The sequence below is a fragment of the Arachis hypogaea genome, chromosome 11 (genome assembly GCF_003086295.3).
Source record: "Arachis hypogaea cultivar Tifrunner chromosome 11, arahy.Tifrunner.gnm2.J5K5, whole genome shotgun sequence".
Classification (NCBI taxonomy): Eukaryota; Viridiplantae; Streptophyta; class Magnoliopsida; order Fabales; family Fabaceae; genus Arachis; species Arachis hypogaea.
In genome coordinates, this window is record NC_092046.1 from 128,472,686 (window position 1) to 128,489,040 (window position 16,355).

A 16,355-nucleotide genomic window follows, 5' to 3' on the forward strand; every position below is an offset into this window, starting at 1 on the left:
ATCAACTCGGACATTTTGTTCGCGGGGTATGTGGCAGATCTTATATTCCCCGAGTTGTCTGAGATGTTCCTTGGTTATATCCAAATACTTTTTCATGGTGGGATCTTTGGCTTGGTAACTCCCTGTTATCTGTGAGGTGACTACTTGTGAGTCGCTGAAGATGTTGAGTTTTTGAGCTCCAACCTCCTTAGCCAGCTTCAAACCAGCTAGTAACGCTTCATATTCTGCCTGGTTGTTTGAGGTCGGGAACCCAAATTTGAGGAAAAGCTCAACTTGGGTTCCTTGGTTGCTTTCTATTATCACACCTGCGCCGCTTCCAGTCTTATTTGAAGACCCGTCCACGTAGAGATTCCATTCTGTGGGGGCTTCCAGGGTATCTGTGAATTCTGCAATGAAGTCGGCCAAGTACTGTGATTTGATGGCTGTCCGAACTTCATATTGGAGGTCGAACTCGGATAACTCGACTGCCCATTGTAAAATTCTGTCTGCTAGATCTGTTTTCTGCAGTATCCCTTTTATGGGCTGGTCGGTCCGGACCTTAATGGTGTGAGCCTGGAAGTACGGGCGTAGTCGTTGAGATGTCAGTATGAGAGCATAGGCAAACTTTTCTATTTTTTGGTAGTTCAGCTCGGATCCCAGCAGCGCTTTACTAATGAAGTATATAGGTTGTTGCCCTTTGTCGTTCTCTCGAACTAGTGCTGAGGCTACTGCCTGACTTCTTACCGCAAGGTACAATACGAGTGCCTCTTCCTTTCGTGGTCGAGTTAGGATAGGTGGTCGTCCCAGGAAACTTTTGAAATCCTGGAAGGCTTGCTCGCATTCCATTGTCTACTCGAAGTTCTTTCCTTTCCTTAGAGTGGCATAAAAAGGAAGGGATATTATCGCTGATCCCGCTAGGAACCTGGACAAGGCCGCTAACCTCCCGTTGAGTTGTACTTCTTTGACACAAGTTGGGCTTTTCATGTTGAGTATGGCCTGGCATTTATCCGGATTTGCCTCAATTCCTCTTTGTGTGAGTATAAAACCCAAGAACTTGCCTGCTTCTACTGCAAAAGTACATTTTACGGGATTGAGGCGCATGTCATGCTTCCTTATAGTGTCGAACACTTGGGCCAGGTCGGACAATAATGTCTCTTCACTTTGTGTCTTTATTAACATGTCGTCCACGTAGACTTCCATGATCTTTCCGATATGGGCTGAAAAGACTTTATTCATTAGCCTTTGATATGTAGCTCCCGCATTCTTGAGACCGAAAGGCATTACAATGTAGCAATAATTTGCTTTTGGCATAAAAAATGAGGTCTTTTCTTGATCTGGTGGATATATGGGAATTTGGTTGTATCCAGAATATGCATCCATAAATGAGAGGTATCTATATCCAGATGAAGCATCTACCAGAGCGTCGATACTTGGGAGTGGGTAGGGATCTTTTGGGCAGGCTTTGTTGAGGTCGGTGTAGTCGGTGCACATTCACCATTTTCCATTTGATTTTTTCACCAAGACGACGTTAGCTAGCCATAGTGGGTACTTGACTTCTCTTATGAATCCTACCTCCAGTAGTGCTTGTACCTGTTCTTCCACAGCTTGGGATCATTCTGGCCCAAGTTTTCTTCGTCTCTGTTATATCGGCCGAGATCCTGGATAGACCGCCAACTTGCGACTCATTAGCTTGGGGTCTATGCCTGGCATGTCTGCAGCTTTTCATGCGAAGAGATCGACATTATCTCGTAAGAATTGTACTAGTAATTCTTTTGCGTCTCCCTTCAGGATCGTGCCAATATTAGTTGTTTTGTCCGAGGTATCCCCGATCTGAACTTTCTCTATTTCTCCTTCAGGTTGTGGACGGAGTTCTTCACGTCTCTGAACTCCACCAAGCTCAATTTTATGGAACTCTTCTCCTCTACCTCTGAGGTTTAGACTTTCGTTATAACAGCGACGTGCCATCTTTTGATCTGCTTTTATCGTGGCTATCTCTTCTGTAGTTGGAAATTTCATACATAGATGTGGAGTCGAGACTATTGCACCGAGTTGATTTAGTGTTGTCCGACCTATTAGGGCATTGTAGGCTGAACTCACGTCGACCACAATGTAGTCTATCTTGAGTGTTTTGGATTGATTCCCTTTTCCGAAGGTTGTATGTAGCGACACATATCCCAGTGGTTGTACTGGGGTATCCCCTAGTCCAAACAGGCTGTTCGGGTATGCTCTAAGCTCTTTTTCTTCTAAGCCGAGTTTTTCGAAGGCAGTTTTGAATAAGATGTCGGCAGAACTCCCTTGGTCTATTAATGTGCGGTGGAGATTGGCGTTTGCCAGTATGATGGTGATGACCATGGGATCGTCGTGTCCTGAGATGATACCGGATGCGTCTTCTTTGGTGAACATGATTGCAGGGATGACGAGTGCTTCCTCCTTCCCTTCGACATGATATACTTCTTTGAGGTATCTTTTGTGGGATGATTTGGAGATTCCACCTCCTGCAAATCCTCCGTGTATCATATGGACATGTCTTTCTGGCGTACAAGGTGATCGCTCAGCTCGTCCGACATCTTCATCTCTTCGTCTTTTTCTTTGTTCATCATCTCGGGTGGCTAGATACCGATTTAGTTTTCCTTCCCTTACTAACTTCTCTATGATGTTTTTTAAGTCGAAGCACTCGTTGGTGGAATGTCCTTGGACCCGATGATATTCACAGTATTCGTTCTGATTTCCTCTTTCTCTTTTGCCTTTGAGTGGTCGAGCCGGGGGTATCTTTTCTGTGTTACAGACTTCTTTGTAAATATCCACAAGGGACACCCGAAGAAGGGTGTAATTATGATACTTTTTGATTTTTTCGCCCGTTCGATCTTCCTTCTTCTTGGATTCTTTATCTTTATCTCGGTAGGTGAAACCGGATTTCGAGGCTTCTCCAAGTCGGAAATTTTCTTCCATGTTGATGTACTTCTCTGCCCGCTCTTGTACCTCATCTAAGGATGTGGGATATTTCTTTGATATAGATTGGCTAAAAGGTCCTTCTTGTAGGCCGTTGATGAGGCCCATGACGGCAGCCTCTGTTGGTAAGCTTTGCATGTCTAGGCACGTTTTGTTGAATCTTTTCATGTAGTTGCGAAGACTTTCCCGATCTCCTTGCTTGATACCAAGTAGACTGGGGGCGTGCTTAGCCTTGTCTTTTTGGATGGAGAATCTGGCCAGGAGTTTTTTGGCCAGGTCGTCAAAGTTGGAGATGGACTTTGGAGGTAGGTTGTCAAACCATCTAATTGCTGTCTTCGTGAGAGTCGTTGGAAAATCTTTGCAGCGAACGGCGTCTGAGGCGTCGGTGAGGTACATTCTGCTTCTGAAGTTGCTGAGGTGATGGTTGGGATCTGTAGTGCCATCATACAAAGTCATATCCGGAAGTTTGAAGTCTTTAGGGATTTTAGTCTTCATGATTTCCCTAGTGAATGGATCTTGATCTTTGCGAGAGTTGTCTTCAGGGGTGGTCCGGGTAGTCTTTGCTTTGAGATCGGCTTCAAGTTGTAGAAGTTTATCTTCTAATTCTCGACGTCGCCTTACCTCTCTTTGTAGATCCTTGCAGACTTCTTGCTGGTACTGGCTTTCTTTTTCGAGTTGCTTTAGGCGATCTTGAAGTGCTTCTATTACTCCCGGATGTGATGAGTTTTTGTCTCTGTTAGATTCCGGAGTGTCCTTTGGTGTGGCACCCGTGTTTTTGTGCGGTGTTCTGTCCTCTAAATCTGAGTTGTGGTCGTTATCCTATTCGTCCACCATGGTGAAGGGATGACTTCCAGGTTCCCCGGCAACGGCGCCAATGTTCTGAGGGTTACCTGAGACTGGAGGTCGATCTCGGTCGAGATCTTCTGTACTGGTCGGTGTCGACGTGTCCGGCTGGTGAGTGGCGGCCGGAGCTGTCGTGTCCGACCTGTTGACTGGCTGTACTGCTGATCCTTGGTCACCGGAGGGTGGGGGGTACCTGCAACAGACTCCGATGCTTAAGTTAGCACGGGTATTAAGCAGGTTTTTAGTAGAATCAGAGTATGAGTTATACCTGGGTGCTCCAGTGTATTTATAGTAGTGTGGGCTAACCTTTCTGATAAGATAAGTTAGTTATCTTATCTTATCTTATCTTATTTTGAGTGAAGTCAGCTTATCTTTAAGGGAACCGCCTTTATCTCTATGGGCTTGGGTTGCCTTTGGATTTGGGTCGAGTTCCTCTATTTGGGCCCTTTATTGGGGTCTCCTGTCGATTTGGCCGACCTCTTTGAGAAGAGGTCGGGTAGCCTGACCTGAAGAGGTCGGTCGCTTTATCGCCAATCATCCCAGGTCGGATAACTCGATCCAGGGTATGAACAGGTACCACTCCTACCTCCATTAAGAGTGTCTCTAGTTGAAGTTTACAAGGATATCTGTCAAGTCAAAAAGTTACCACCTATGACCTATTTGAAGCAATAAAGGAGGCAAGAAGTAAGAGTATTGTAAATACCATCACATCTATGGTCACTACACCAGTGATTGTTACGACCTCAAACATGTCATTAAAAAATTTGCACAAGATGGCAACCTTGGTAAACATCTAAAAAATTGATTGGTCGAATAAGAAGCACAGGACACCTAGGAAAGATCATAAGAAAAGAGAATAAGAGGGATCAGATCAACCAAGAAGAACCCCAGAACTTCATATCCATATGATTGCAGGAGAGTTTGTAGAAAGAGGCATCTCAAAGACATCCATAAAAAGGCACCTAAATGAGGTATATCAGGTAAGAGTAGGGAAGCAAAATATTTATCTACCTTAGATCACCTTCACCAAAGAGGATGCCCGAGGTGTGTTACCCAGTCATGACAAGCCACTGGTAATCACAATGGTTCTAGCAAATGCCAACTTGCATAGAACTTTAGTAGACTAGGGTAGCTCAGCTGATATTCCCTTCAAAGAAGCATTCGACAAACTTGGGCTGGACGTGAAAGACTTGATAGCATACTTGGATACTCTGTTTGGATTAGAAGAAATACCTATTCATCCTCTAGGATTCATCAGTCAATACACAATTTTTGGAATGAACCCCAAGAGTAGCACTATAAAAATCGACTACATAGTGGTCAATTTTTCCTTCGGCTTACAATACACTCACTGGAAGAGGTACATCAAATCGATTAATATCTGTAAGCTCTATACCACATTTATGCATAAAGTTCCAATAAATGAAGGAATTGCAACAGTCCACAGAGACCAGGCCCTGAGCAGATGATGCTACATTCAAAGATTAAATCTCAAAGGGATAAAGGCGAACAAGCTTGTTTTTGTGCTAGAAGTCGAAAGACCAAGGGAACGGAATTATTTCTGACTTCATCTAAAGGAAAGGTTGGAAAAAGTACAAATTGAAAAGTGTGCTAGGCAGAACTCTATCAAGAACTCAAGCAGGAGCTGATCCAACTCTTGCAGGAGAACTTGGATATGTTTGCATGGAAGGCATTTGACATGCTAGACATCTCACCTGAGCTAATGTCACATAAGCTATCTATCTACCCTGGTTCAAGGCCAATTCAACAAAGAAGGAGAAATCTTAGTGATAAAAATACTCATGTAATAAAAGAACAAGTAGATGCACTCTTGGAAGTCAGGTTCATTATAGAAATCAAATACCTACTTTGGCGGGCTAATGTAGTCTTAGTCAAGAAACAAAATGGGAAATGGAGGATATGTGTTGACTACACCAAATTAAACAAAGCATGTCCCAAAAATTCTTACCCTCTCCCTAGCATTGACGCTTTGGTGGATGTAGCATCATGGTACAAATTCCTATCATTCATGGATGCTTATTCAGGATACAGTCAAATACTCATGCACATCCCAAACTAGGAAATGACCTCATTCATCACCTTAGAGGCAAATTATTGCTATATACTAATGACATTTGGATTAAAAAATATAAAGACTACATATTAAAGGCTACACAAAGTCTTCCACGAACATCTCGGGCCTCTAATGGAAGTATATGTGGATGACATGCTTGTTAAAAGCAGAGAGGAAGAAACTTTAGTATTTGGCCTGCAAAAGGTGTTTGGTACGATCAGAAAGCATAACATGAGGCCCAACCCTACTGAATCTGCATTTGCAATATAAGCAAGAAAATTTCTAAGATTCATGCTCACCTAAAGATGGATAGAAGCCAACCTGAACAAATGTTTTGCCATCATAAACATGTCAAGTCCGACCTGTCTCAAAGAGGTATAACAATTGAATAGGAGATTGGCAGCTCTTTCCTAATTTCTTGGGGGATTAGCTCTCAAGTCGTTGTCTTTGTTTTCCCTATCAAAGAAAAACACCAACTTTAAATGGACCAATGAGTGTGAAAAAGCATTCTAAGAATTCAAAGAATACCTAGCTTAGCCTCTAATTCTAACTAAGTCAAAAGTCAGGGATGAGCTGATCATCTATCTACCAGTAGCTATAAAGGCCATGACAATAGCTCTCGTTCGAGAAAAGAAAAGGGCAGAGCAACAACCCATATATTTACAAGTAAAGCACTACAAGGAGCTTAACTCAATTGCCATAAGATTGAAAATGTAGTCTATGCACTTATTTAGCATCCAGAAGGCTACGAGCTTATTTTTAAGCCCACATAATTAAAGTTCAGACCAACCAATCCATGAAGAATATCCTGCAAAAAACTGATGTGACAGGACATATGTTACAATAGGCAGTGAAATTGTTCGAGTTCGATCTCAAGTATGAATCAAGATTAGCCATCAAGTCTCAATACTTTATTGAATTTGTAGCAGAACACACTGCTCAAGAATCTGAAAAAGTGTCAACAACTTAGAAGATCTATGTTGATGGATCTTCCAACAAGGTTAACAATGGCACAGGAGTAATCCTGGAAAATATAGAAGGCATTACAATAGATATGCATTCGAAATTAAATTCTAAACCATTTAATAACCAAGAAGAGTATGAAGCAGTGCTAGAAAGATTACGACTGGCTCGAAAAGCAGGAGCTACCAATGTGCCTATATTCAGCGACTCTCAAGTCATTACATCACAAATAAATGGAAGAAATCAGGCAAAAAGTATCAACATGAAGCAATATTTGCAAAATACCCTAGACTTGCTATCTGGATCCATGAGGCTGAGGTTCAACGCATAGAGAAAAAGGAAAATGGCTGAGCTGATGCATTGTCAAAACTTACAAGCACAAAGCCAAGAGGGAATGACAAGAGTTTAATACAAGAAAATCTCAAAGTTCCCTCTGTTATAAACAACTCGGACACAATGGTACTCATGGTAACTAGATTGGATATGGGTTGGATGAATCCCATCTTAGAATACATCAAATTTAATATCCTTCCGACTAATCAAAGAGAATCTAAAAGGCTCGTTCGAGAATCACAATACCATGAGAGACTCTTTACCGAAGGGGGTTTTCCATACTACTGCTCATGTGCATCCCAACGTCCAAAGTTGAGAAAGTATTGGAGGAAATCCATGCAAAAATTTGTCGAAACCACCTCGGAACTCGGTCACTAGCCAAAAGGTGCTCCGACCTGGATTTTATTGACCTACTCTATAAAAAGATGCCACTAATTATGTACAGAGATGCCCGACTTGTCAACTCTATGCCAACATTCATGTAGCACTGCCCGAAGAGCTCATCAGTCTCACGCTATGAAGCACAGACACAGACACGAACACGGGACACGACGGTACACCAATTCTAAAAAATTGTCGAACATGAGGACATGTATATATAAATAATATATATCCATTAATATTAAATTAATAACTATTTAAAAAAATAAGATATGCATTTCTTCCTAAGTGTATAGATATTAAAAAAATAAAATCCTAAACTCTTATATCTTAATAGAGTTAGTAAGAATTTTGTACATCACATGTGCATAAAAAAATTATCTAAAGTCATATTATTTTTTCATTATATATGGTTGATATCGTCATTATTAGAAAAAGTTACTCTTTCCAACTCTGGTTCATCAAGAAAAAGATGAAAAACTATAAGGATGCCATTTTCTTCATCAATTGGTGAAAAATCATCTCCAATAAAATCCGACATCATAGTTTCTCTTTCATTGTATCGTGGAGTTTTTCTTGAAAAAAGACAAAGATTAGTGTGGATAAATACTAAATTTTCTGCACGTTTAGGCTTCAATTTTTTTTTAGGAAATGTATAAAGGAATAAGTGCTCCAATTCCTTTCATAATAAGAGATGAAAATAGTTGCCCAAGTAGCTTAAAAGCAACTGGATCAACTATATTTTTATCATTCAAGGAGTCATAATCATCAAAGACCCAAATTTTATGTTTACTTTTCTCCTCTCTTCTTCTTTAGGAAAATACTTCTTCAAATATTTAACTCTTTCATTAGTAATCTTAATATCTTGATGAGGAAAAACTCGTGCAGGGTCTTCTCTCAACCATTGGTGGCTATAATACCTAAATAATTAGTGGTTAAGAAGAAATTAATAGTAATTCAATTATCTTTACTTAAACTTATAAACACAAGATATAAATTATAAATGTAAAAGGTTACCTTAAGTTCAATAAATGTGCTAAATAATGAAGAGGTGTGCTAAACTCTTATATATCATTTTTTATCTTTTTGATCATAGAATCCTACATCTCATAAACCAAATGAAGAGTAGGTGCATCGGTGTCTGTGCTTCTTAAAATATCATAAATAGGATTTGTGAAAGCTAGAATATAATCAATTTGTTGCCGTTAATTTCACTCAATTTTCTTTTGTAACAAACTCAGTTTTGCCAACATTTATCTTTCTTGTATGAAGACCACTTCTCACTTATAACCATCTCTTTGAGTCCTTGCTTTAACAACCTAAACCTTTTGAGTATCACAATGGTAGAGGCAAATTGAATAAGAGCAACATTAAGCAACTTCAATGTATTAAATTCATTAAATATAGATAACCTCATAATCTCATATGATTATTAACAATGTTTTTTTATAAAATAAGCATCTTCAGCAATTTGAGTAATCTATAAGCATTCTTCATAAATAAAATTGTTCTTCTATGTATTCTTAGCTGCACAAATATCCTTTAAAGCAAGATTGAGAGTATGAACAACACAAGGAGTCCAATAAATAGATAGAAATTCAACTTTAATTAATAAATCAATTTCTTTACAAATCGATGTATTATCAATTATAATATGCACTATATTTGAGAGACCAATAAATTCTCTTCTCTTATCACATCTCTTATTTGCTTTGCAACATAATCCTTGTCTTTGATCTCATCTGAATAATCTACAGCTTTCAAAAATACAGGTCCACTTTCAGTCACAGCCATAAAATCAAGAAGTGGCCTTCTGTGGGGATCACTCCATCCATCACTTACAATGCTCACTCCTTTTCCACTCCATGAATTTTTTATAGGCTCTAAAATTCTTTTCTCGTGTTACTTTTCTTTCTCAAGTAAAATTGTCCTCAATTTATTGTAACTAGAAAGAATATAACCATCAATATAATTATTGGTAGCATAAGAAAAAACTTTGACAAAGTAAGGATTCTTTACTAGATGAAAAGGTAATTCAGATGAAAAAAAATATTCTAGTAATGTGTAAATTTAGAGTCTCCTTTGCATTCAAATTAAAGGCATTCATTAAAGACCCAATAGCCCTTCTTTTTCTTGAATCAGGTTCACTTGCATTAGATAAAGGTGGAAGATGAATTGACTTAGACTTTTTACTTTCATGCAATAACGCACTTTCACTATCAAATTTCTTAAGTTCTTCAAGCTTTATTGATGTAACTTTTGCACAAAATCTAATTTCTTTTCCTAAAATCTTCAATAAATATGCTCTTACTCTAATATAAGAACTACTAAATAAAACCTTGCAAAATTTACATTGAAACTCAAGACACCGCCTTCAATCTTATCTTTCTTTATTACAAATTTTCATAGAGGCTTATCTACACTTTTTCAAAATCATTTTAAAAGATTCTCTAAGCTCATCTCTCTTAATCCTACAATAATTTAAGAAAAATAATTATTTTTCACAATCTAATTCTTTTTGTACGAAACAACAGCCACTAAAGAATGCAATCACTAGTTAAATGTAAAATATTAGAATTGATACTCACTATCCTAATTATATATATATATATATATATATATATATATATATATATATAATCTTATCCAAATTTACATTTTACATTCAAATTTTTTATAGTTTTAGAACTCACTAAGATCTAAGAGAGGGAAGTGAGAGCAAACCACAAACAACAAGTTTAAAAAAAAAGTCACAACAGACTAATACAACAACCAAACATATAACATAAGACTCTAAGCTAAGAACCAAGGCTACAACTATAATATCATAAACCGTGCAAGCACTAATACATCTAGGATCACCATCAAAGCCTTTAATTATTACGAGCAGGGTGCCCTACTAAACAGTAGCTTACTATTTTTCATCTGAACGAAATTAGTGGATTAGGTTCTTGAACAATGAATAATTAAGCATCTGTGTGGATCAAACCAAAAAGAAGTACAGAGCAAATCAGAAGTATAGAACAAAAATGAATGACAAAAAAAAGAAGGATTCTCTCTTAATTGAAATGGAAAAGGCAGGCGGTGACCAGAGGGATGATGAACACGATAGCAAGCACAGGAGCAACAACGACAAGCACAGTGGAGGTGGCGGAAGTGAGGAGAAGATGTTAAGATTGAAGCGACTGGAGCACTTTGGAGCATGTATAGCAACAGGAACGAGGGATGAACACTCGTACAATGGCGACGATTGGAGGTGGTGGCAATGACGAGAAGAGGGTGAGACCGTGAGATTGAGGGGGTGTGACACTAGAAGTGGGTGGAAAGGAAAAAGTTAGGGTTTTTACTACCTTTGAATGAATTTTACTGATGTAAAATTTGGGGAGTTCACTACGCCGTGTCTGGGCAACGTTCGACTATTTTTTTTGTTTTTTGGACAAGACACTTGAGGACATGAGAAACATGCGTGTCGGACAAATGTCTCTGTGCATCATGTCCATAAGGTGTCCGACATGCTGACACGACAATTTAGGAATGTGCCTGTGCTTCATAGGTGTTACGTCACCTTGACCCTTTGCAAAATGGGAAATGGATATACTCAAACCATTCCCGCAAGCCCCTGAGCAAATAAATACTTGATTGTGGAAGTAGATTATTTCACAAAATAGATAGAGGCAAAACCCTTAACTTCTATCACAGCTCAGCAAAGTAAAAGGTTGTTACTCAGGGGAATATCATTATGAATAGGATTTGTACCGGTCTAGAATTTCTCAATAAAAGAATCACTTCGTTGATAGCATAGTTCAAACCGGCAATTAAATCCCACCATCAAAGTTTAATTCAAAGATGTCACAATTCAAATCAATTAACCGAGAGTTTTAATTTTCGGGTCGTTCTCTCTAAGAATTGCAATAGAATGTTCAATTATTGGCTATGAGGGAATGGGGGTTTGATGGCAAGAGGCAAGAAATGTAAATAGCAAGAAATTAAAGAAACGAACAATAACTAAATATTAAAAGTAATCAAGCTCAAGGCAATTAATCAAAAGAAAGGAAAAATCAAGTGCTAAGAAACCTCTTGGCAAGGATTGAGAGTTAAGGTTATCTATCATAGCCATTGACCACAAACATATGATGATTATGAAGAGTTAATCCTACTTAGTCAACCCTTACATCGAGAATAAGTCAAATAGGCATAATTGATCTCAATCCACAAGTCCTAGCCAACTCACTAATTAACTTAATGAAAGACTAGTGTTAGTGAAAACCAAATCAACTAACTACTTTAATATATCAATCAAGAATGGACATCAATGACTCAAGGTCACCTAAGTCCTCAATTCCAAGCCAAGAGTGGGAAAAAACTACACTAAAACTAAGCCAAGCATTTTATCAAATACTTGGTATGTATGAAAATAAAATCATATTAAATTACAATAATAATAAATTCTAAAGCTACCAAAAACAAGAAAATAATATTAACAACTCAATTAAATAACAATAAACAAAGAAACATTAAATTGCATTAATAGAAATTCAAATTAACAAGAGTTCATCAACAATAAAATAACCAAATAAAAGAAATAACAAGTAAAACTAAAAGAAGTAAGATGCTAGAACAAGAAATAGCAAAGAAACTAAATCAAGAGATGAATTAAAGCATCAATCTAAGAGAAATTTAACTAATCTACCCTAAATTCTAGTGAGAAGAGAGAGCTTCTCTCTCTAGAAAAATTAAGCTAAAACATGTAAAAACCTAAACCTAATTGTTCCCCCCTTTGTTCCCTCTTGAATTAGGCTTGAAATGGCTTCAGAAACGAGTTGGATTGGGTTCTGGAGGCCCAAAAATCGCCGCCAGTGTTTTGCATTTAAGGGAGTCACGTGCCAGGACTTGTGCATACGCATCGATGTGTACGTATGCACACTTGCTGATTCTCTTCTCGTGTGTACGCACGCTGATAAACCCTATTTTTAGGGTTTTTCTGGTGCTTAATTTAGGGGATTTTATGACCTTTTTCTCACATTTATTCAATGAAATAGCATGATTTCATGATTGTCTCCTAATTTGTGCTTGAGTGTGAAAACATACTTTTTAGGCCCTTAATTACTAATTTTAATTCACCTTTGATTTTACTAGATGCCTTGATATCTGTGTTAGTGATTTCAGGTTGAAAAGGCTAGGAATGGATCAAAAGAATGGAGAGAAAAGCATGCAAAGTGGAGAAATCATGGAAAAGCAAGGATTTGGGATGAGATCAACGACGCGCAAGCGCAGCAGACGCACACGCGTGGACTGTGACGTCACATGGCGACGCGTGGAAAGAAAATTGTCAAGCGACACGTACGCGTACATGACGCGTACGCGTCGGTGTTCGCATGTGACCCACTTAAAGTGAATCTGCTGGGGGCGAATTCTGGGCTTCCTAGGCCCAAATCCAACTCATCTCTGATGCTATTTAACCCAAGGACTGAAGGGGAATCACATGTCTAGTCATCATTAGTTTAGTTTTAGTTTTAGTTTTGGAGGGAAAGTTAGTTTCTAGAGAGAGAAGCTCTCTCTTCTCTCTAGAATTAGGATTAGGATTAGGTTTTAGTTCTCTTCTCTTAGATCTAGATCTACTTCTTCTCTTGCTTCAATTTTCCTTTTGCTTTATGGATTTTTATGTAGATCTTTATTTCTCCTTCAATGTAATTTATGATTTCCATGCTTTTTCATGTTTGATTTGATTTTCTATTATGGATTTATTGCCTTTGTAGTTAGATCTCTCTTTAATTCTTGCAATTCATATGTTTATCTTTATTGTCTTTTATGTGTTTGATAAAATGCTTCTTTTAGCTTTAATGTAGATTTTATTCCTCTTGGCCTAGGTAGAGTAATTAGTGACTCTTGAGTTATCTAATTCTCTTGTTGATTGATAATTAGAAGTTGCTAATTGATTTGAATGCCACTAAAGCTAGTCTTTCATCATGATTAGGCTAGGACTTGTGGACTCAAGTTAATCCATCCACTTGACTTTCCTCCATGGTTAGGGGTTAACTAAGTGAGAGCAATGGACAATTGTTGTCACAATTGAGGAGGATAACTAGGATAGGACTTCTAGTTCTCATTCCTTGACAAGAGCTTTGTTAGATGTTAGTTTATTTTCCTTACCATTTATATTTCTTGTCTATTAATTTAAAAACCCCAACCATACTTCATAGCCAATAACAAGAACACTTTATTGCGATTCCTAGGGAGAACGATCCGAGGTTTGAATACTTCGGTTATTAATTTTAGGGAGTTTGTTACTTGTGACAAACAAATTTTTGCATGAAAGGATTATTGTTGGTTTAGGAACTATACTTGCAACGAGATTTCATTTGCGAAATTTTATACCATCAAAAATTCATTCATCAAAATGGCGCCGTTGCCGGCGAATCGCAATAGTGTTATGTTGTTGGTTATTGTATATATGTAAATATTGTGAATAGCTTGATTTTTGGATTGCTTGTTAGTTTTTGCTAGCTTTAGGACTTTATTTTATTCTTTCTTATTAGTGTTAGCTTCTATTTTCTCTTTCTATTATGAATTCTCACTTTGGCTATGAGTTTGGTTCTAACTATATTGTAGGAAATGAGAGCTACAATGAGGATGTGTATCAAGGATGGGACAATCAAAGGTGGGAGGAGCCATATGCATATGATCAATCTTCATGGCAACAACATCCACCAATATACTATGAACAAGAGCCATTCTATGATGTATACCAATCAAATGGCTATGGTGAATCCCCTTGTGACTTTCAAGTACCACCACCATATGCCTATGAGTCATATCCTCAACATAGCCATCTACCACACTCACAAGTCTCTTTTCACCAAACACCTCCATATGACCTTGACCCATATCCACCATACCAACCACCTTTTGAACCATATGAGCCATACATAGAACTACCATTCCAATATCAATACTCCCAAAAACCACCGCAATATACACTACCACATCCTTATCATAATGAACCACCTTCCTACCATGAACCCTTTCTCCAAAATGATGAACCCTCCTACCCTCCCCAATCCTCAATGGATGAAATCCTTGGCCTTATACTTCAAGGGCAAGGCGAGATGCAAAGGGAGACACTAGAATTTGTGGCTACCTTGACCGAGGTAGTAAGCCGGTTAGCCTCCCAATGCTTGAGCACTCAAAGCACTCCCATGGTCACATGTGGAGAATCAAGTGAAGAGCATAGCATGAAGGAGAGATTGGAAACTCTGGTGGGTGATGAGGGATGCCACTTTGTATTAGAATAATTGGAGGAACCTATGCTTGTTGAAGAAAAAGGAGAAGTGGTTGAAGACCTAGGAGATGCGGAACCTCCATGGGAAGCTATAATCATAGAGAATTCCTCCAAAAGGATTGAATTTGATGTTGAGGAGGAGAGTGCACACCCTCCAAAATAATTGTTGAATGAAGACTTGGAAGGAATGAAGCAAGGATTGAGTTCCCTTGGAGATGAAGATCATGCACCCAATTTTCTTGGTGGTGAATCCTTTGCACTTGAAGAACCTTCTCCCAATGAGATAGAGAGCAATGTGGAGGTAGATTTTTCTCATCCTCCCATTTATGATTTAAGCGATGGAGAAGAGTTAGATAAAATTGATGAATAAAGGATTGAAGTTGAAAAAGTTTGTGAAGAGGTGGAAGCAACCAAGGAAGAATACAAGGGAGTAGAGCTTGTAAGGATATTGAAGATACCTCTCCCCAAGCTATCACCACCCATTCTTTCATTCAAGTGGGTAAACCTCTTATCTCTAAGCTTTAAGATTCCACTTGAATATGGGTTGCTCAAGACGGGTGGACAACTTAGACATATTTGTGGCTTTAAGAGCAAGAGAGAGATGGTTAGTAGTTGGCATCATAAATCAAGGTTCATTATGGTGACATGTTCAAAGCCTAACAGCAAGGGTTGGTATAGAGCTAGATTGCTTGGGTCTAGGAGAATGTTTGGTCACTTAAATGAGAATTCTAAAGTCATGCCACCCGGATGGATTAATGATAATCATTAGGGCTGGCAATTCATACCCTACCCGCGGGTATCCAACCCGGTCCAACCCGTTCGGGTAGGGTAGGCTACCCGACCCGCTGCGGGTAGGGTAGGGTACGGTCCGGGTATGCCTGCGGGTAGGGTAGGGTACGGGTTTAGATGTACCCTACCCTACCCTACTCGCACCTCATATATAACACATATTTTATAAAAATTAGGTATATAATGAAGGAAGTGAGATTTGAACCCACAACCTCCCTTATGTAATGACTTACAATAAGTGAATAACCACTAAAACTAGTTAGTTAATTTAGTAATTTAGAGCATTAGTTTTTTATTTTATATGTTATTAATATGTATAAAATTTAAAATGATTGAATTTTATATTTACTTTGAAAAAAATTGATATTTCTGCGGGTAGGGTAGGGTTTAGAATTTTAGGGTGCGAGTAGGGTTAGGGTTGAGAGATTCTCAACCCGCGGGTAGGGTTAGGGTAGGATCCAAACCCTACCCTACCCTACCCATTGCCATCCCTAATAATCATCTCCAAGATGGGTGTGAAAACAAAGTATGGGATTCCGGATTACAAGATGTGGATCAACCTTGGGAGCTCATGGTTTGTGAAGGACTCCATCAAAGTTTGGAGCTATTAATTGTGAATGATGAAGTTTATTGGAGGCTCAAGCATTGGTGGGTGTTCCAAGATGAGTACAAGCACAAGCCACCTTGATGAGGAGCTCCCCATAAGTCCAACTTAAGGACAATAAACAAAAATGCTAGGTGGGAGACAACCCACCGTGGTGAAAT